This window comes from Xenopus laevis, chromosome 1L, assembly GCF_017654675.1.
Source record: "Xenopus laevis strain J_2021 chromosome 1L, Xenopus_laevis_v10.1, whole genome shotgun sequence".
Lineage (NCBI taxonomy): Eukaryota > Metazoa > Chordata > Amphibia > Anura > Pipidae > Xenopus > Xenopus laevis.
Genome location: NC_054371.1, coordinates 91728188 through 91751174, shown reverse-complemented (window position 1 = coordinate 91751174; position 22987 = coordinate 91728188). Strand labels below are relative to the sequence as shown.

Genomic DNA, 22987 nt, shown 5'->3' with positions numbered 1-22987 from the left:
TGTACTTTAGGGCTGTGTGAAAGCTTTTCAGCTACGCGGGTTTCTAGTAAGAATGGTTCATTGTTTATTGTATAAATCTGTTACAGACTCTGCTCTCAGATCCGAAAGCTTATTGTGGTATGCTTTGCAGCTGAGCATTGCCATTTCAAAGAACAATGTAATATATTAGATATATCATTAAGGGAGAACAAGGGATATTCTGTGGATATTGTAATTATTGTAATAAATAGATATATGTTTAAAGCACATTTCAGAACTATGTGAATGTTTGCCAAATGTAAAATAGTTTAGTGTATTTTTACTAAACAGTGAAAAGTATCATGTTTCCCTATCATCAGCATTGTCGATAAGCTGTTTATCATAATAACAGGCTTTTTTAACAAGGTCTAAAATAATTCCAGCCAATTTTGCCACTTTCAAGAAATAGAAAATGCTAACTAAATGACTTCACACCAGGATTAAATTAATTTATGCCCCCCATTGCTGGTGTAACTGACTAAACCTGGGGACAAGTGCAACTGGGATAAAAAGCTAAATTTTTCAATGTATATGCTAATACAATTTCATTGGTAGCCAGGGTCCAAATTACCCTAGCAACCATGCATTGATTTAAATAAGAGACTGGAATATGAATAGGACTGGGCCTGAATAGAAAGATTAGCAATAAAAATTAGCATTGACAATACATGTGTAGCCTTCCAGAGCATTTTTAGGAGGGGTCAGCGATGCCCATTTGAAAGCTGCAAAGAGTCAGGAGAAAAAAGTAAATAACTATAAAACTATAAACAATAAATAAACGTAACCCACCCCTTTAACTGACCCCTTAATATTTTTTTTACAAAACTTTAATCTTTGCAAAGTAGGCTTTCATCTTTGTCCCAATTGGTACCAAATAGTACAAAAATTGTAAGCTCTAATTTAAGGTAAACCAAAATGAAATAACATTATCCAGTTGACTGGTAGGTTTGTATTTAACTGTATAAAAAGCTTGTTTGCCTTGTATGATATTCAGGATGAATCATGAATATGTTCTGCTGAGAAGTAGTGATTGAAAGAAAATGAAAATGTAAACACTGATATACAGTGCATAGAATGTTGTAGGATGATATCATGTAATACCGACTTTCACTGTGAGTTAAAATATGTTTAGGTTGGTGTTTATCAATGTTTTAAAGAGTTGCAAACTAGTACAGATAACAAACGTCCTGATATATTAATTTGAAAAAGGTCTAATAGTTTATGGGAAATAGTTACCAGATGCCATTAGCAACATTTATTTTTGTTTGTTTTTGTTAAACATTATAGAAGTCACTTCCCATACACAATGCAGTGTGCAAAGTTGCTTAAAGCCTGCCATTTGCCATTTTTTTCACTCTGCACTAGTGATGTGCAGGCCGACCCGGTCAGGTTCGGACCAACCTTGCACCCCCATTTGCACACCCTCACCACCTTACATTGCCGACTTCTGTCTTCCAGTTTTATAGCTGCTCGCCTGCTCGCCCCATCCCTTTTGTAAAGTCATCGGCAGGGAGGCACGGGTCTATAAAATGAACCCAGAAGTCGGATGCAGGTCAGTACAGGTGGAGGGAGGGCGGGTCCAGGTCAGGTGCGGGTTGTATTTTTTCCGACCCGCACATCACTACTATGCACACTGTGTGGTGCCTTACCTGTATTGCCACAGGTCTTGGTGCAGAGAGTAGCAATCATAGAGGCACTAAAGGGTGCACTCTTGCACGTGGGCCCCTGATGTTAGAAAATGACATATGTTTAACTCACTGTAACCATAACAGGGTAAACACATTGTCAGAACTCAACTGTGCAGAGATTTTGCACTTTAATTGAAACATGATACACCCCTGGTATGTAATGTATTAGTATACCACGTTAGTATATTACCGTAGTTAGACAATCCTAACCCTCTCAAATGTCAGCAAATGCAAAGGACTGTCATATTCCAGCATTTTAAACGGTTATACCTACAGCCACCCTCATCACTCCCTCCCCCTGCTTATCAATCCCACCACATCACTGTGGCGGTGGGTCTGGGGTTGTGATCAAGGGTTGGTTGCCTTTGGTGTCTTTCTAATTTGGCCTGGCACTGCCACTGAGTATTCCACTATCTGATACCTCTGCATAGTAACACTGCCCTGACAGTAAGCTTTCTCGGCTGTTGAGTACGTGTGCCTTTCACCTTTGTGCATATCAGCATTCAACCATATTTAAGCTTACCATTACCACCCTCTAGTGGGCAAAACACATACAATTTCACAGTGGGGGTCAATATTATGTTAAAATTATGGGGATAAATGGTTAGTATGGTTAAAGGAAAACTATAACCCCGAACAATGTAGGTCTCTATAAAAAAGATATTGAGTAAAACAGCTCATGTGTAAAACCCTGCTTTATGTAAATAAACCATTTTCATAATAATATACTTTATAGAAGTATGTGCCATTGGGTAATGATAAATAGAAAATTGCCATTTTAAAAAGTAAGGGCCGCCCAGTAGGATCATGTGGGTCAGGTTGCACACAAACCACATGTTAGGTCACATGAGCCAATTAACAGACAGAGTTCTGTCTTTTGCTTCCACACTTCTTCCTGTTACAGTTAGAGTTGCAGTATTTCTGGTAAGGTGATCTCTGAGGCAGAACAGAGACCATCAATTAATTTGATATTAACTATTGCTTTATACTATACCCCCAAAATTAATACTTAAGCAACAGATAGTTTATATCATATTAAGTGGCATATTAAAGAATCTTAACAAACTGTTATATATATTTAAGTAAATATTGCCCTTTTACATCTCTTGCCTTGAACCACCATACTACAGCTCTAACTGAAACAGGAAGAAGTGTTGGGGCAAAAGACACAACTCTGTATGTAAATTGGCTCATGTGACCTAAGAAGTATAGTTTGTTTGATTTGTTTGTGTGCACAGTGAATCGTACGATCCCAGGGGCGGGCCTTCTTTTTTAAAATGGCAATTTTCTATATATGTTTACCCAATGGAACATACTACTAAAAAGTATATTATTATGAAAATGGTTTATTTATATGAAGCAGGGTTTTACATATGAGCTGTTTTATGCAATATCTTTTTATAGAGACCTACATTGTTTGGGGGGTATAGTTTTCCTTTAAGTATTCATTTTGGGGGTATAGTTTTCCTTTAATGAGTGGGCACAAATAAAAACTGTCTCAGCTAGGAGAACCACCAAAGTGTGGAGTGTTGGACTGGGGGGTCTTCCGTCTCAGGGACCCATCTTCTATAAGCAACACCCCCTACACTGGAATACACAGGCACATGTGCATGTATACTTTGTTCTCTTCCTCTCGCGGTCAGGGCTAGGGGGAGATTAGGCAGCAGTGGTCTCAACTCAGAAGGTAGTGGGGAGCAAATCTGGGTCAGCAGGGCCCATCAAGTTTTTTCCCGGTGTCCCGTCTGCGACCCTGAAAGTGTTGCAAGGCATTGTAAGAATTGACTAAGGGAGAGCAGATTTCTGCTACTGTGTTTTTAATAGCACAGATGAGTAAGTAGTTGAGGGGATAACAGATTCTGATACAGTTAAAGTATAGACAGATGCTTTGAATAACAATTACATTTACAAATAAAATTAAATTTTGGAACATTTCTTTTTACTTTTTCTATTTTAATCAAATAATTCCAAAATGTAAAACAAATATGCTTTTTCTCTAAATCAAAACTGTACCTTCGACTTGATTCTAACTAAGATATAATTAATTCTTACTAGAGGCAAAACTAATCCCATCGGGCTCATTTGGGGGGGTATTTACTAAAACTTGAATTTATCTAATTTTTTTATTAAAACAAAGTCAACCAAACTCCCATCCACAAATTTAACTCATATATTAGAAAATCAGCTTGAAAAAGTCAGGGCAGGAAAAGTTGTGCGATAGTTCAAATACTGCAAATTTTTTTTAATTTGACATATGAATTGCTAGATTTTTTAGTGTTGTCGCCCAAAAACTCGTTGTTTTTCAGATTATTGTATGAAAACCAGTGCAGATCAAGAAATATCTTCAGGAACATCTTCCATTGACTTCTAAATGACCTCCACAGGTTTTAGATGGAGTATTTTCTGATTTTTAGCAGCTTTGGGGTATAATAAATGTCTAAAAAAATGTTTTCGTCTTAAAATTTGAGTTTTCCTCTTTAAAAACTCCTCCATAAAAAAATTGAGGTTTAATAAATAGACCCCTTAAAGTTTAAATTGTTTTTTTACAAGACAAATAATGATTCAAATTACAGAAAGAACTCTTATCTGGAAAACCCCAGGTTCCAAATATTCTGGGTAACAAACCTGCACTACCTGACAGAATAAACAAATTTAGGTGTCTTTGTATTAAAAAAAAGAAAAAAAAAAAGGATTGTCTTTTGATACAGGAAGGCACAGTATTAAAATCACATTTCTTTATATCTAATACTCAAGTGTCACAAATTGTTAACTTTATTTTTTTTCCAGTTATGTCTATGTACTCTGAGAGCAAATACTGTGTGGTCTGCAGTGGCTCATCAGACAACTCATCCCAAAAGTATCCCCAGTCTTGTAATCTGCAGCTATAGATAGCTGCTAAACCACATGAACTAGTAGTTTCAATGGTTCATCGCTGAGTATGACACAAAGCAGATTGATAGGCAGTCTGCTGCTTGAACATTCCTATGTTATGAATTGCATTTTGTGGATGTGCTTAGAAGGTTTGTAGAATATCCAGTAGAAAAACACATACATTACAAACAACTATTACAGCATTTAAAACAGACATATGGCTTACAATGTTAGGAAGGAAATTATGCTCCTTTACATATTTCAGTTCAGTATTCGTTGAAAATAAAAAGCAAGTCTGTATATGCAACAGGAATACTTATTCTGTTGCAGTGTCCTTCCGATCTCACATTTTTTTAATGGCAGAGTTTTGAGCATTTGATTGGATATGGATCTGTATTGCAATTGCCATTTCCTGTTTTTATTGACTGAGAGTTGTGTGACAGCTGGGCTGATTCTATTATAGTAAATGTACATAGGCCATTTAAATGTCAACGGGTTTCTTGTATAACTGTAAAATGATCATGAAAAATAACCTGAATATAAAATGTGTTTTCAGTTAGCAACCCACACATCACCCTTCCTCAAATAACACATAAACAAACAAATGTACTAACACATATTCAGATATTTTGCTTATTTAGAAGACTCTTTCCCATCAAGCCCCACTTGACTTAGTTAACCAACCAGGATCAGAACGTACTGTCATGATTCATCAAATTCTGTTAAAGGGGACCCGTCACCCAAAAAAATTATTCAAAATCCTATTTTATCAGATTAGTCAAGGAATATGAACTTTAACTACACTATATAAATTATTTAAATCTTGATTCCTTCAGTCTGGGATTTCAAAATTATAGCAAGCAGGCAGCAGCCATTTTGTGGACACTGTTATTAAGAAAAGCCTTGTATCATCTCAGAATCTTGTTCATCTCCATGCCCTGACCACACAATTATATGGTAAAGAGAACTGGGGGAATGTGTGGGGAGCAGTGACATCTAAGAAGTGCTGAATTGAAAGTGAAAGTAATTGTCTGCCCCGCCTCTATGCCACGGGCATAGAGGAGGGGCAGACAATATTTGATTGACAGCTGAAATTTTTAAATGAGCTTACAACAGCTATGAATGCTTAAATAAAAAATAGAAATTGGATTTCATGTTTAATTTGAAAAGGACTTTTATTATACAGATTTTTGTGTCTGGGTGACAGGTCCACTTTAACTGTGACAGAAAGCACTGATTAAATGGCCACGATTTTAAATCGTAAATAAATACCCAAGTAAAGGCTCTACCATGAAAAAGTGTGTATTACCTCCACATAAAAACAGACAGTCAGCCTTGCGTCCTCCATTGCAGTGTTGCCTTTCTAGTTGTAATATATTTTCCTGTAACAGGCTTGTTAGTTTCAGGGTGAGGTCACACGTGGCATTTTTATGTTGCGTTTTTAAAAACGTGTAGTCAAGCGTAAATAGACACAAACTGAATCCCTATTGAAAATAATGGAATACGCACTATAGAAATTCCCAAGCGGCACTTGCAAGCCACCATCGACCATGCAGCGGCAATTTTCCAAAATACCAAGGAAACACCATATTATTGAATGCTATAGGATCCACAGGTTTTATATACACTTTGCTGAAATATGCCAGATTTTTTTGATATGCCAGCCAAACTCTCGTGAGATGGATTGCACATATACGTATTTGCAGCGTTGTATGCTGGTGGCATAATTACGCTGCATATAGATGATCAGTATAGCTACATTTTGCATGTATATTTCTTTTCCGCTGGGCTTTTTTCATAAAAGTTCTTCCGAGTGGAATTGTGGGAATGATGGAGAAAAAAACAGAAATGCATATTGGGAGAAGAAAATGTAGGGAATTAGTGCAAGCCCCTTGCTCGTATCCCTGGCATAGAGAACCACATGGTGGACAGAAACAGAGACCAGAGAGTTGCTGGTGGGCCCAGAGAGCTGAGAGGCTGCACGAAAAGCATTCATTTGGATCGGTTTGGCACAGGAGGAGGGAGGAGGAGGGGATAGGGAATTACATTTGAAACAACGGGAAGTATGGTGGATACATAATTTAAAAGCCCTGTCATATAAAGGTTGGAATAGGGATTATGACCTGTACCTTTTCCTTTAATATGATGCAATTGTGTTCAGTATAAATTTGGTATTTGTTGGAGGGATGATGACCCCTAATCTAAAATGAACAGATAATAGGTTGTGGAATCACCCATATAATCCTATGGTTTGAGCAATGGTTTTATACACGTAAATGTGGATGTGGCCCAGACCATGCATATATTATTGCTTGATACTTAATGTGAAGTCACTTCCTGTGTGCCTTGTTAAAAGCGTATGACCATGTAAGGGGCAGATTTATCAAGGGTCAAATTTCGAAGTGAAAAAAACTTCGAAATTTGACCATCGAATAGGGTAGTACGACATTTGAAGTCGAAGGATTTTTAAGATCGTACTTAGTAACGAATGATTCGAAAGATTTAATCGATCGATTGAACGATTTTAATCACTTTGTCTTCTAAAAACTTATGTTCTAGGAGGTCCCCAAAGGCTAACATAGCAATTCGGCAGGTTTAAGGTGGCAAAGTGTCAAAGTCGAAGTTTTTTAAAGATACAGTACTTCGATTTTCGAATGGTCGAATTTGTGAAGTATTTTCACTTTGATTCGAAGTTGAATTTGGCCTATTTGATGGTCAAAGTACCCAAAAATTACTTCAAATTCAAAGTTTTTTAATTCGAAAAATTCACTTTGACCCTTAGTAAATGGGCCCCTAAGTGTCTGTATATAATCTTTTCTTTGGCTTGACAAAGGGCATGTTGCTTGCCTGAAACGTAGCCTGTAATTTTATTCTTTTCACTTAATACACTTTTGCAATTTGTGAATGCTGCCTCGGTGTGTTTTTTTGTATACTGGAGGAGAATATCAGCAATCTCCTTTAGGCCGTGCACCACTGCTTAGATATTTTTCCTGAGAGTGCTGCCACAAGTGTGTTGTTATATAGTGAATAAAGTACCCCCTCTTGCAAAATATAAGGATATTATAAGTTACTGAGGAGTTTCATGATCATATAAAAGCACTAAGCCGAAGGCCGAGTGCTTTTATACAGGTCATGGAACTCCAAGGTAACTTCTAATATCCTCATATTTTGCAACTGGGGGTACTTTATTTATTATAATACACAAGTTTCATGTGACAGAAATAACATCAGAAATCACCGTTTATAAGGATATAATTTACAAGATATACATGGCTTTTGTGTATTAAATAAATATAATAAATATATATATATATATATATATATATATATATATATATATATTCGTATTCTTGATCTGCGGGAAGGCATTCGGGGAGATTAGTCGCCTGCAGTAAAAAAGATATGTCGCTGAGCAACTAATCTTCCTGTCTGGTACCACCCTTAAATGTTTTTTGACTTTTGGGAAAATTAGTTGCAAATATATTCAAGTTGGAATCCATCTAATATCTAGTCTGTAGTTATACTCAGTTCTATGAAACAATTGCACCATCCAGGTCTAATTTAATTGTGTTTGTCCATCAGATTACTCTTACCTGATTGTGTGAAAATTTGGGGGACATGTTAAGACAATTCAAATAGAAGGGCTGGGCTAATTGCATTTAATTATGTGCAATGTGCATTGCAGCACAATAACTTGCAATTAGTTTGTGTTATCTGGAAACCAGTGTTGGACTGGGACACCAGGGGTCCACCCAAAAACCTTAGAACAGGGGCCCACTAAAAGACCTTAGATCAGGGACTCACTCTCAGTACTATTATAATTCCTCTCCTCACGCAACCTCTATTCTGCTAGTCTCTTTTCTTTGCATACTATAATCTATTATTCAATCTATTTAGTCTCTTTGTTCTCATAGAAATAGGTAATGCCATGAAATATGCCAAATGTTTTGAAGCAGGAGGGCCCACTGACAGCGGGAGTTTTCCTGTATCCCTTTGGGCCAGTCTGACACTGCTGGATATCTTACATCAGTCCAGATGCTCATGAAAAGATAGTTCCTTTATCACATTCTTGTATCTAGCAGTTTTAAGTTGTAGCTCTATAAAGGCCAATATTATATTGTAAAAGTTAATTGTTTTTCATGTTTGTATTGCATAAAACCAGTTATTGATTTTTCCAGACCTATTGTTATGCAAGTGTAAAACCTGTGTGAAAGAATTCAATAGGAATAACTGACATAAAAAAGATACTAGTCAATAAATGCATGTTATTTTCTGTTCCAAAATGCAACAGTAAACTTTGAATGATTTATGAGGGATAAAATACACATTCTTACGAGTCACTTTGCCCTATGGCAATGAACAAACAGGAGTTGTATATTTTCCTTTGTCTTGTGAATCACTATTTTGATCCCTAAATCTTATTGTGAAGCTCAAGAGCCTTTTTCCTTTGACTATGATTGAATCCAATATTAATTTAATGTCTTGAAAGGGATAGTTACATGAAATAGAGTCTATTTTTATCCATTTATAATCTTTTATAGCATAACACATTTATGAAGCAATGTACAGAAATATATATAGTCCCTTGGGTCTCTAGGGTCAGTTTTATCAGGAACCAATTAACTTGGCTGGATGTTTTTGAAATGTGAGAGGAAACCCACAAAGAAACAAGGAGAATATATTTTACCATAAAGCTGGCCATAGACGCACATTCTTGATTCGTACGATTTTAGGAACGTGTGTGGAGTGTCCCGACATCTTGCCATGCCGATTGGTCGTTCAGTCGATCGGACAGGTCTGAAAATTTCTGTCGGCTGCCGATCATATTTTTACATGTATTGCCGATCGGACGATTTTCAGTGGGAGACTGTCACCAGCTTGGTCGGACATAAACTTTCATACGATTGCTGTAGGGTGAGAACATCGGCTGATCTGTTCTTTTACTGCTTTATTTGGTCTGAATGCTTAGTGGCAGGTCGGGAGATAAGGATGTACGTTCGCTCGTCCGATATTGAGGTAAAATCTTTGTGTCTATGGCCAGCTTTACACAAGCTTGGTTCTTGTTAAAGGAACAATTCAGTGCAAAAATAAAGAAGTTGATCACTTTGGTTTTTAAATGATTATTGAGGGCCTCTCTAACTTTCAAGTCAAAGTCAAAGTAAACTTTATTGTCATCTCAGCAATATATGAATACACAGTGAGACGAGACAACGTGGCTTCAGCTAGTACATATCCCAAAAAAAGGCACTTAAAAATACACAATAAATATGTAAACATGAAATGTGCAATATATTGGCAGAAATTGTATATATACATGTGTAAACCTTTAGAATTGTGCAAATAAATTAACAGTTCACAAAGTTAAGTTCACAGTTCAGGTGTGTCTGGAATGTAGTGGGAGGGCAGGCAGTGAGTTGAGGAGTCTGATAGCTTGCGGAAAAAAAGCTTTCGCGCAGCCTGGTTGTTCGGGCTTTAATGCTGCGAAAGCGTCTGCCGGATGGGAGCAGCGTGAATAGTCCGTGTGAGGGGTGTGTGGAGTCCAGTGCAATGCAGGAGACAGCGCTTGTGGAAGATGTCCTGCTCCAATGATGTTGCCAGCTGCTCTGACAGTCCGCTGTAGACTTTTCCAGTGGCTTTACTGTACCAGATGGAGATGCAGCTTGTCAGGACACTCTCTATGGTGCCCCTGTAGAACACTGTGAGGGTGGGAGGCGGAAGGCTGGCCCGTTTCAGTCTTCTTAGGAAGTGAAGACGCTGCTGAGCCTTTTTGGTGATGGAGGTGGTGTTGGTGGTCCAGCTGAGGTCATCAGAGAAATTTGGTGTTCTTTACTGTCTCTACTGTAGAGCCTTTGATGTTGAGTGTTGTGTGAGCAGGGCGAGTTCTCCTGAAGTCGACAATCATTTCTTTAGTTTTATCCACATTCAGTGACAGGTTGTTCTCACTGCACCAGGCCGCCAGCTGCTGAACCTCCTGTGCTCAATCTGATGGTGCTGGAAACGTTGTCGCCAATACGAACAGACTGAGGCCTCTCAGATGGAAAGTCCAAGATCCAATTGCACAAAGAGGTACTCAATCCCTTCTCGCTTAGTTTCCCACTCAGCTTTTGAGGGATGATGGTATTGAATGCTGAGCTAAAGTCTATAAACAGCATTCACACATAACTGTCTTTCTTGTCCAGGTGAGTTAGTGAGAGGTGGAGTACAGAAGATATGGCATCCTCAGTTGACCTGTTTGGCTGATATGCAAATTGTAGTGGGTCCAGTGAGCGGGGGAGGGTGCTCTTGATGTGTGCCACCACAAGTCTCTCTAAGCATTTCATGATGACTGGGGTTAGTGAAACAGGGCGGTAGTCATTCAGGCAGGTTACTGAAGATTTCTTTGGCACTGGAATGATGGTGGTGGACTTGAAGCATGTGGGGTGATCATCTGGCTTAGCGATGTGTTGAAAATGTCAGTGAAGACGTCAGCCAGCTGATCAGCACAGTCTCTGAGCACATTACCAGGAATGTTGTCTGGTCCGGCAGCCTTTCGTGGATTGACCTTGGTTAAGGTTCGCCTCACGTCGGCCGTGGGTAGACAGATGACTTTGTCGGTGACTTGTCATAAATATGTACTCATTTTTCCTGTAAAATGTTAAGATACTGTAGCTTTGCTACTTAGTGATGATCTGTGGCGTTTTGCGGAAAAAAGTACAGTGAAATACACGAAGTGACGAAAAATTTGCAAAACGCATTGAAGTCAATGGGCGTCAAAATTTTTTGTCAATTTGGACTCGAGCGACAATTTTTATTTGGACTATTTAGTCCAAAAGCATTAAAATGAATGGGCATCCGAATAATTTTTAATTATATATGTGTGTGTCAATTATTTTTGACAAATTGTTGCTGCAGTTTCGCAAATTCATTTGCTTGCGCCGAAGAGTGGAAATTCGCAGTGAATTCATGTCTGGCGAATTTATTCGCCCATCACTAGTGATGATGATACCTCTAAAGTAAAGGAGGTAATTTACAATAATTGTTCTGACTACTATGAAAGGGTTATTGTAGCCCTAATTTGAAATCAAACAGACAGTACCCTATTAAATGTTATAATTGTGATTTTGCGCCTTCCCTTTACCTGTAGCCCATTTTCACCTTAGGATCATACTGCCTGTTCGCATATATTGGATTAGCAATGATGTAAAACTCGATTAGATTGACAATGCTATTTACATTTATTCTGTTTGAGCTTTATAACCCCACTCCTGCCAGTATTAGTGGTGAACATATAACAAAGCCATCATATAAGTAAATGAACCATTTCTTGATACTTTCTTGTAACAATGGATTGGGGTAGTGCAGGAAGCACATTTTTCAGAAAATAATCATGAGCTTGAAAATGGGGAGTGGGAGAAGTAACACATATGGTCTGTAGAAGTTTTAGGGAATCAAGTGGTCCTTAAAATATGCTGATTATAGTGTTTTTAATGATTTGGGGAAGACCGGGGCCCACACCAGTGTCTAGCATAGGGGACCTCCAAGGGAAACAAGTGGTCCTTAAAATATGCTGATTATTGTGTTTTTAATGATTTGGAGAAGACCGGGGCCCACACCAGGGGACCTCCAAGGTTTTTTATTTTATAGAAAACATGTTTACATGCACATTTAAAATCTCAATGTCCCTTTAGAAATGAGAAGTGGATATATATGACTTGATATACATGCTAGGAAGGAAGAGGTTTAGAGAATGTGATTTTCCAATAATTGCTATTTTGCTATGATACTCATTCAAGTAAATATGGGATGCGGTAGTATAAAACATGGCACACAAACTATATGAAGTTCCCCAGACTCTATTTGTAAGTGAATGGGTTAATATGTGTTCTGCTCTCTCTCTGCATATAATGGGAAACACAGTCTCTTGCCAAAACAGGACACATATTTTCCACCACTGGAAGGGTATTTAAGGTTAAACCAGCCCTTGTGACCTTGCTAAGCACTCAGCAGTAACTGAACATAAACTTGAAATAATACCCAGGTATTCCATGTCTTCCACAGTGAATATAGTATTACAAGCAAAACAGATGTACAAAGTTTGTATCAATAAAGCCTGAAAACTTCAGTTATAGTATGATGTAACTTACCATTGCCACACTCTGCAGTTGAATCACTACTGGCAACACATTATTGGGGTGCAATGTTTATAATATAATTCCAAAAACATTATTTCTGATCAATCATGTGCACATGTGTTGCATAATATACAGCAAGTAAGAACAATATGCAAACTCCATTCATCAAGTTTCATTGATGTGAATCTAGCATTATAGACTTTTCCTTTTAACAATGGCTTTCATCTCTAGCATATACTACACATTTGGCGAGAAGGCCCCAAGGCAGATCCTGCCTCTTCAAATGAAATGAAAATGATCACTCTTTTTAATGTTGTGCTAATGAGCTTTTGCTACATTACACCTATCCTGACACTAAGAACTCTCTAAAGATATCCATCTTCTTTAGAAGTGAAACCTTTTATGCAAATCCCTGTTATCTATATCTGCATTATCATTTTATTAATATCTCTGTATGAAACAATTATGATGTTTTTCTCTTGAAAAATAAATAGAAAACAGCTGTTATAGTGATTTTGATGTTTATTAAAATTAATAAACATGTAAGTTGAAAGCACTGTCTAAGTTAATCACTGATCTAGATCTAGTTATGTGTAACAACAAATAGTTTTAGTTTTAGTGTTTTGATTAGTCAGTTTCTAGTGCCTGTGTGCTGAATGGTGAAAAAAGTTCAATTCCACTGTTTAAGTATGTGTATGCCTTGCTTTCTGGAATTTTCTTACTGAATATCCTAAAGCATCTGGTAAACTATTCTAGGCACTCACCACCTGTTTTGCAAGTAACTCTAACTAATGTTGCACCCCTTCTTCCCATAGAGCATTCCTGTTTTCTTTTTCTGTGAAGACTTCCTCAGTTACATAGTTAGTAACATAGTTAAATAGGGTTGAAAAAAGACCATCAAGTTCAACCCCTCCAAATGAAAACCCAGCATCCATACACACACCACTCCATACCTTCACATACTGTAAATTATATATACCCATATCTATACTAACCACAGAGTTTAGTATCACAATAGCTTTTGATATTAAGGGGTATATTTATCAAAGAGTGAAAGCACTGTCTAAGTTAATCACTGATCTAGATCTAGTTATGTGTAACAACAAATAGTTTTAGTTTTAGTGTTTTGATTAGTCAGTTTCTAGTGCCTGTGTGCTGAATGGTGAAAAAAGTTCAATTCCACTGTTTAAGTATGTGTATGCCTTGCTTTCTGGAATTTTCTTACTGAATATCCTAAAGCATCTGGTAAACTATTCTAGGCACTCACCACCTGTTTTGCAAGTAACTCTAACTAATGTTGCACCCCTTCTTCCCATAGAGCATTCCTGTTTTCTTTTTCTGTGAAGACTTCCTCAGTTACATAGTTAGTAACATAGTTAAATAGGGTTGAAAAAAGACCATCAAGTTCAACCCCTCCAAATGAAAACCCAGCATCCATACACACACCACTCCATACCTTCACATACTGTAAATTATATATACCCATATCTATACTAACCACAGAGTTTAGTATCACAATAGCTTTTGATATTAAGGGGTATATTTATCAAAGAGTGAAATTAGAGATCACCAAAGTCCGCAATAGTGAAATTCCACCGCTCTCCATTTATTTCTATGGGATTTTTAAAAGAGTATTTATCAATGGGTGAAAGTGAAAGTTCATCCTTTGATAAATACGCCTTTCAAAATCCCATATAAATGAATGGAGAGTGGTGGAATTTCATGATAGCAGACTGCAGCAATCTCTAACTTCACACTTTGATAAATATACCCCAAAATCTGTCCAATAAATCATCTAAGCCACTCTTAAAAGCATTAACAGAATCCACCATCACAACATCACCCGGCAGTGCATTCCACAACCTCACTGTCCTCACTGTGAAGAACCACCTATGTTGCTTAAAAATGAAAGTTCTTTTCTTTTAGTCTGAAGAGGTGGCCTCTGGTGCAGTAATCCTCTTTATGGGCAAAAAGGTCCCCTATTATTTGCTTATAATGTCCTCTAATGTATTTGTAAAGTGTAATTATGTCCAGAGAAATCAACCCCAACCTTGACAGTCTACCCTCATAATTAAAGTCTTCCATTCCTCTAACCAGTTTAGTTGCACATCTCTGCACTCTCTCCAGCTCATTTATTCTAAAGGACTAGAGTCCAGAACTGCTCTGCATACTCCAATTTTTCCCTGCTTGAGTTAATGCCATTTTTTATGCAAGGCAGTACTTTATTTGCTTTAGTGACCACAGAATAGCACTGCCCAGAATTAGACACCTTGTTATCTACAAAACCCTCTAGATCCTTCTCAGTTAAGGAAATTCCCAACACACTGCCAGTGCTGCACAGTTTTCCAACTTAGTCAAATCACTCTGCAAAGTGGCAGCATCCTGCATGGAACCTATAGTTCTCACAATTTAGTATCTGCAAAAATAGAAACAGTGCTTTCAATGCCTACCCCCAGGTCATTAATAAATAAGTTGAAAAGCAAAGGACCTATTACAGAGCCCTGCGGTACTCTACTAAAAACTCTGGTCCAATTAGAAAATGTTCCATTTACCACAAATCTTTGTAATCTATCTTTTAGCCAGTTCTCTATCCAGGTACAAATACACAATAGCAATTCGCCAGTCTCTTGGCACCATGCCAGACCTCAATGAATCCTGAAAATTAAGTAAAGAGGTTTGGCAATCACAGAGCTAAGCTTGATAAGTACCCTGGGATGAATACCATCTGGCCCCGGAGTTTTGTTTATCTTAACATGTTCGAGTCCCTTTTGAATTTTCCTGTGTGTGAACCATGCATCATTAGTTGTATTACTAGAATCTGGACTATTAAGAAAGAAACCTTCATTAACTGGTTCCTAATTTGTGTAGACATGAAAAATATGAGTTCAGAATCTCATCTTTTTTTTTGTTTTCATCAACCAGCTGACCCCCTCTGATATTAACCCAACCCCTTCCTGCTTTATTTTTTTTTACTATTTACATATTACAGTTACAGGCACCTTCAATAAAATCTAGGATTGTAGCAGCACATCAGTTTTTATTAAGTCAAGATATACACCTCAATGTACAACAAATGCATTGCAATTTCAAATGAGCTGAATTACTTTACATGCACATGCATTGTTCAAACAGTTTAATATGGGCAGAGCCAGTCAGTCTCTACAGACCGAGTTAGCTGCTTATTTGCCCATGTTGGTGCCTGCTATCAGGCCTTCCCATAAGTTATCTCCTAGAAAATTGATTGAGAAAGACATTGGCATGGACATTGGCATGCAGTCCTATTCCTAGTCAGGTCTCTGTTTGCACCAATGGATGATCAGCTGATTTGGCCCAGAATGTGGGTTGCCAAATCAGGGCTAGATCTGCTCATTTGGTGACCTTGCCAAAAGGCCACCTCAAGTTATAAATATTATATTTTGCCCCCCTATCACATAGTTCATGACAGCTAAGAAAATAAGCAAGAAATCATGTAAAAGTATATCCGAACAACAGCACTTATGGAAGTTGTCTTTTATTTAATACTGTGTTACGTCAATGGGTTTTTGAGACTGAAATATTGGTTGCTTAATACAGAGATGTTCAATTAAAATAAGCTGTACTTGTTTTGATATTTGTTTTTGATATTTTTTCTTTCTGCAATCAAGTATATTACTCATAAAGCAATCTAATACATGCACACGCACAGTACCTGGGGAAAATGCTGAGGAAAATGCTAGGGGGGAAATGCTAGTATATATATATTTATATATAGGATAACTGCCCTTAGTGGGGCTAGAACTATGCTGCAGAAAGCCTTCCAATGAACCCTGTCTGTTCTGGTTAATGTAACTTTTGTTATGCAATGTATTTGATGACTTCTCTCTTGAAAACCTTTCGTTATGCATAAAACAGATGGATTTCTGTTTAAAGTTAGCCTGAATGTTGTTGCCTTTTACTTTGAGAAGGACCATCTGAGTGAATTCCCACACTTGGAATATTTCTGCACATCTTGTTTATGCTAAACTTAGTATCGATACCTGTTAGATTGTCTGCCTAGTTTACTCTCGCCAGATAAATGCATTGAAGGCTTGAATCAATGTATTATATTGGGCACTTACAGTTATGTCCATAAATATTTAAACATTATTGAGGTTATTGTTATTTAAGCTTTTTGCCAAGTGATGGCTCTGGTTCAGTTTATTTTAACGGTAATTACATTCAACTGGGTGAATGGTTTAGCCATTTTATATGTCGTCACCCCCCTTTCAAGGGACCAAAAGTAATTGCACTGACAAGCTGTTCCCTCATTGTCAATTAACAATAAATTGGAAAAGGAGAAAAACTACACACCTTTTTATAATACGTCATTGACAAAATAAGTGCCATGTTTAAAGGGGTTACAGGTGGTCATGAGCAGTTATACGTAGGTGCTTTCCCTTATAATAAATGATACAGACTGCTTCTATTAAAGCCAATAACAGATGGGACTGGTGGTTTTGAAGACATATGCCAAAAGAATAAAACTTGTGGTACATTGTAATAATAGTCACAACATTTCTAGAAGGTCTAGTAGCCCATGCCATCCTATGAGATAATGAATAACTATTATAACTACTGCTTCTTGCTTATTAGTTGCCAGAATTAGAGAAAACATTTTTCTTTTCCTTTTCATGATAAAATCTTGAGGATTATTACATAAACGGAGAACTATGTCTTTATGAATTTGAGGTCTATTTTTTTGTGGTTACATTTGTATTCACAAGCTCATTATGCTGTTATTTTTCTAATTTCACCTACCAAATGTAATAAATGTTTAACCGACTGGTACGTTTTTGGAGATAATCTGGGTCACTTGGGACCCTGGGTGGTGGGCCCTGTTAACAAGTAAAATTAAGCTCCAAAAAAAATCCCCTAGCATGCATGGTCACAGCCTTGATCTACACCGGACATTACCCAGTTATGCAAGAAACTCCACCCGCATATCCCCACCCCTTCAATGGCACATAATGCTTTTTCTTTTTGGTGTCCTCCTCTGCCATGGGGCCCCTAACTGCAGTATCCCCTGTACACTCCTGCTCCATTTCTGGTCAACAGGCAGTGCTGTTTAGTGCAAAGGCTAGCTAAGGTTGGCTTTTAAACAACCTGCTGAAAAAGCACTTTTACTATGTTATAAATCTGTCACATAACCACATTACCTTGTATCCTCAGCATACTCGTGTGTTTGTTTCTGTAAAACGATTAGCACAGTTACATCTGTTCTAGTTCTGGAAATCTATATTGTTAAGCAATGGAATATTTCAAAGTTTGTTATTGCAAAGAACATGTGGGTGTGACTGTGTGCCTGTCATACCCAACCATGTAAACACCAGCTTGGGAAGGATTTGGAATTCATTGTCTGCAGTTCCTGCTTCATCCCACTTGGAAGGCTGCATTTGAATCTTATCCAGGTCACAGTTTTAGCAGTGAGTGAAGATTTGAAAATAATGCAGGAGGCAAAGTTCTGATCTGAATGCCAATGTCTAAGAAATGATTAACTTCCCTCTGTACAACATGGAAGGTAAAAAAATCAAATTCACATATTTTTGAATTTTCCCTATAGGCTTCTAAGTGAACAGTGAGTCAGCTTGGTTAATCAGACAATATGCACACAACTAGTCATTGTTTGAACTGATATCAAAAGGTATCTTAGAATGAAAAAAAATATTTGTGCTAATTTTAGCTGACGCATTCCTTGTTTCTGTTTTGTATTGGCTGTTATATACAGTTAAAAGATTTCATAGTTTAAAGATGCTTTAGAACATTTACAGGAATCCAAGCACTGGATGATACAGAAAAAACAGTGGGCCATGCTATGCTGAAACATTTCACAAAGAACAATTGAAAAAATGAAAGCAACTAAATTTTTGTATTGATATAACAGAATAAGGATGCAAACGTATAACATTAGAAATACAATATTTTAGCTGTTATTGGAAAGTCATTTTGTCAGAGCAGCTAATGCTGAATTGCAGCGGAGACACTTAAAATAAGTGATTTTAAAAAGAGCTTGTTTTCATTTTTTTTTGTTCAAATTTAAAGCAAACTATTCCAGAAGCGGATAAAGAAGTTCAAGCGGGTAGATTTTCTGAAAAAAACTGTGTAGTGTGCAGGTGCACAAACCTTGGAGCTTTCAGCCAGAAAAGGGTTTAGAAATGTCAATGGAAAAATGTTTATTTAAAGAAAAAGCATTAAACAAATAATAATAATAGGAAAAATAATTTCCATTGACATTAATTTTTTTGATATAAAACACAAACCAAATGCTACAGAGGGTTAATATATGTGTATCTTTTTTTAACCTGCATTTTAACATATATAAACAACTTGTCTTTTGAAGCAGTGAAATGAGAACTGGCTAGGCCCCCTGCATTATAAATTTTTGGAGGGGTCCAGAGTGCACTGCTCCCTAACCTGTCGCCCCCCTCCACCCCCACTCACACACATTTGTTTCAACTGCTATGAAGGAAGCGGACCCTGCGAACCGGGGTCCACTTGCCCTATAGTTTCGTCAGTGTTCCACAGTACAAACAATTCCCCAGCATTTTTAGAATTGTTCTCCTTTGTAGTCCCCCCCCCCCCTGTCCCTCCTGGATATTCATTCTGCAACTACCTCTTGCTTTAGCAATATGGGGTTTCTTTACTCCTGCTTTTACGTTTCATTTACTAAAAACTAAAAAAAAAAAAAAAAAGATGCATGGAAAGATGTTTTAGGGTGTGCAGCTGCTACTGCTTTACTATTGGCTAAAAATACTTTTGGTGCTTCTGCCTTGCATGTATATGTGACAAGTGAGTGTGAGCCTATATTTCACACAAATGCATATGACTTTGCAACAGTTTGAATCAGTTTATTCTTAGGATTTTTTTTGGCCATAAAATGGGTGTGTTCAAATAATTTTCACACAACTTTTCATCCCTCTTTCCATTTTTTGAATGTTGCCAGGGTAATATACCCATTTGACCTGTGAGCAAATGGGCAGAGGTAGATAGGTAGGTAGGTGTGACCTGTTTATAACAATGCCTATGCTTTCCTACAGCTAATGTATGCTTCCTATAACAATTAAATAATAAACCAATTAAAGAAGTCAAATAGTGTGTTGATGTGATAAAGGTCATTATATAGTGCAGGATTGACAACAACACAAAAAAACAATGCAGTATAAAGTGCATAATCAGCTGTCATATCATTGCAGCATGGGTAGAAACTGCTGAATGTTAACCTGCAAGTTATTTCACATAAAATTCCACTGGTGTTTCTTAAGGGTCATTAGTAAAATTTTAAAAAAAAGAAAGAAAAACATGCATTGATGTTAATGATATAGCTTTAACTTCCCTTTTTTTGCTCTTCAACTATGTTTTCAGTAATTGTTTTGGCCTTTCTTTGGCCATGTGACATCTATTTCAAACATATAAATATTCTACACACACATAACAGTTATTCAAGTCACTGTGGAAAATAAATTAAAGCTCCCTGAAGGGCACTTCCCTGTGTGTATAGGTGTTAAGTATGTGACTAGTTTAGTAGTTTAGATTTAAATTTCAGTGCTTGCACTGGTTACTGGTGCATGAAACTACAATGGGTATGGGAAAATTTGTTCAAATCACATTGACATAATGCAGTTTATAGTACTAGCAGAACACAGTTTGTTTTTAGCATACTGAGAAAACCAAAACAATTGTCCATACTGTGTTTAGCTGCCCAATCTTGGTTCAATAAATAGGGGCTAACCAAAACAGGAAAGCCCACAATCAACAATTCCATCGGAAGTTGCTTTTGAATGAACCTTTCCAAAGTACTGCCAAACAATTATTAATTCAGCTACTATATTACCCTTTTATTGTTACCACATAGTATGGTAAATGTATACATATTGAGATGAATTTTAGAAATGTCATAAAAATTTACAACTTTAGTAAAACTTTGCAGTTTGGTGCTTTGGAGTAGAAAGACATATTTTTTTTGGAGCTTTTGCCACAAGTAAATCCGGTGTTGTGTTTATGAATTAGTGTAAAGATACGCCATCAAATTAGTATGCACAAGGTACATTTTGGAATGTGACTTTATGGAGGGAACTTATATGATTGTAGTTTTACCCACATAAAATATGGTAAATATGTTGATTTTGCAGTAGCTGGAATGGCAGAAATGAATGATCATAAAGGGTGTGTTTATTTTGGGCCCCTAGAGACATAAAAGCGGACTCCTGGCCTTCATGTTTAATGTGATTTATCTTTGTACCTAATGATATGTGAGAGATACAATGCTGCAAAATGAACGTTTTGCTATGAAAGTTTATAAAACCCTGTAACTTTAGTAAAGTTGACTGGGTAGTTTGTAGTAGAAAGACAAATTTACTTATTTTAAATGTGTCCAAATCTGTTCTCTGTTCTTCTCAAAAATGTATGGTTTGCTAGGGTAAACCTACTTTTAGTGGAATTTTTGTCATTGAAATCTAAAGTATGCAGGTTTCTGGAGCAGAGCTTTGGAATTTGGTAGCATAGTGCTGGGCATTTTTGACCTATACAAGAAATCTCCATAAAACTAGACATATTTGATATTGGCACCTTCAGTAGACATGTGACTTTTCAAATCAGTTGTATTTTCATAAAATAAATAGTTTCTACTAAATTTGTTTATATTTTATGGAAAAAATGTTTTACATTTTTGACATTTAGAAGCCTATGGGGCAAATTCACTAAAGGGCAAATTTTGCCAGCGAATGCACCACCACAGTTCGCTCCACTTCACCAGGCATAAATTCGTTACCATTACAATAATTCACTAAAATGCGAAGTTGCAGCAGCCGAACGTGGCAAAGTTTCAATAGCGTTAATTCATCAGCACAAGCATTTCTTAGCAATCTTTTTCTAGCATTCAATTCTGCCTTGAAAAACTAGTACTCTTACACTAAGGTCAATTTGAATAGGGTGGTACATATAGGTCATATAGACTGCTTTATTGGAGATGTTGGTGCAAATGCTTGGTGGCCACTTATTATTACACATGTCCAAGGAAGCTAAATAAAGACAAAATAGATCCTCTAATGCCATAGACAGGAATCAACTCTAAAACAAATGTGGCATGCCCCTCAAATCGTTGGGAAAAAAATGTTAACAAAAAAATGTTTAATAGTTTAAAAACTGAGTTTATGAGTTTCTGGCATACATGATATGATGTCACAGACATAAGATTCATCTGGAAGCTTCATCTTATCAGTTCACCCTGGTCTAAGGTGGTGAAAGAAACTCTGGTGAACGAAGTAACGTTCTGTAAAATTCGCACATTAGTGAATTTGCAGAGTTACGATAGTTCACTTGGCATTAGGGCGCTAAACTGCGCCAACGACGGTCTCTTTCATTTGCGAATTGTCATCTACACCTGTTAGTAAAGTGGCGATGTCCCTGCGGATGAGATTTCTTGAGAATTTTCGCTAGCGACGACCACTTGATGTGAAATTTGAAAATTTAGAGGGGCCTTGGGCAGTTACTCATTGCCCAATGTAGGGCTATTTTTGGTAGTTCCTGTTTGTTTCTAGTGTGAATCTTCTGTGTTTTGACCTTGCCTGTGCCTGTTCCTGGCTGCTGCCAGTCCTGACACTAGCGTGTACTTTTGACCATTCTCTCGAATCCTATCCTGAACCTGATACTTTGGTATTCTGACCCGGCCTGTGACCCCGACTACGCTATGTCTCTTGATTCTGTATTGCACCGTCTGTTTTGATTCACATCCGGCCTGTGACTACGCTTTATCTCTCCATTTGGTACTGCACCACCTGATTTGGTTCTAATCTCCATTCCTGTTGTACGTGCAGTTCCCTTGCTCACCCAGAACTCTCTCCTTATTCCTCTCACACTAAGATCTGGCGGCATCCGAGTAGCGGAGGGCACCTCCCAAATCAAAAGGCGATTGTTATAGGCAGAACTGTGAGCTGTGACCATGGGGTTTGTTCTGGGTTCGTGATACCTAACGTCACACCCCCATATCTTTTTACAGAAGTAGAATTGCTTCAAAATTCTAGTATATTTTAAAAGCTTAGTTTTTATATTGTTTACTTGCGTAAACGGAACTCCCCCCCAGGAAAGGCCCCAAAACTGAAAGAGCACAAAATGTTCAAAAACTGTCTGGCAATAAAATTTCACGAATGACCAAACCAGCTGCAGTGGAAGGGTTAAAGATGTCCTGTTTATAGGTGCAGTATTACGCTTATTCTACAAACAGACAATTCTATACGTTTTCATGTGATAAACCATAAAATAACATTTTCTCCTCCTCTCAAGAGTGCTCCA

General features: G+C 37.3%; 1 protein-coding gene across 4 annotated transcripts in view; it reads left to right on the top strand.

Annotated features, from left to right (window-relative positions):
- The window catches only part of arhgap24.L (Rho GTPase activating protein 24 L homeolog), a 366864-nt gene that overhangs the window by 261134 nt on the left and 82743 nt on the right, over positions 1–22987 (top strand). The gene's annotated exons all lie outside the window — the stretch shown is intronic.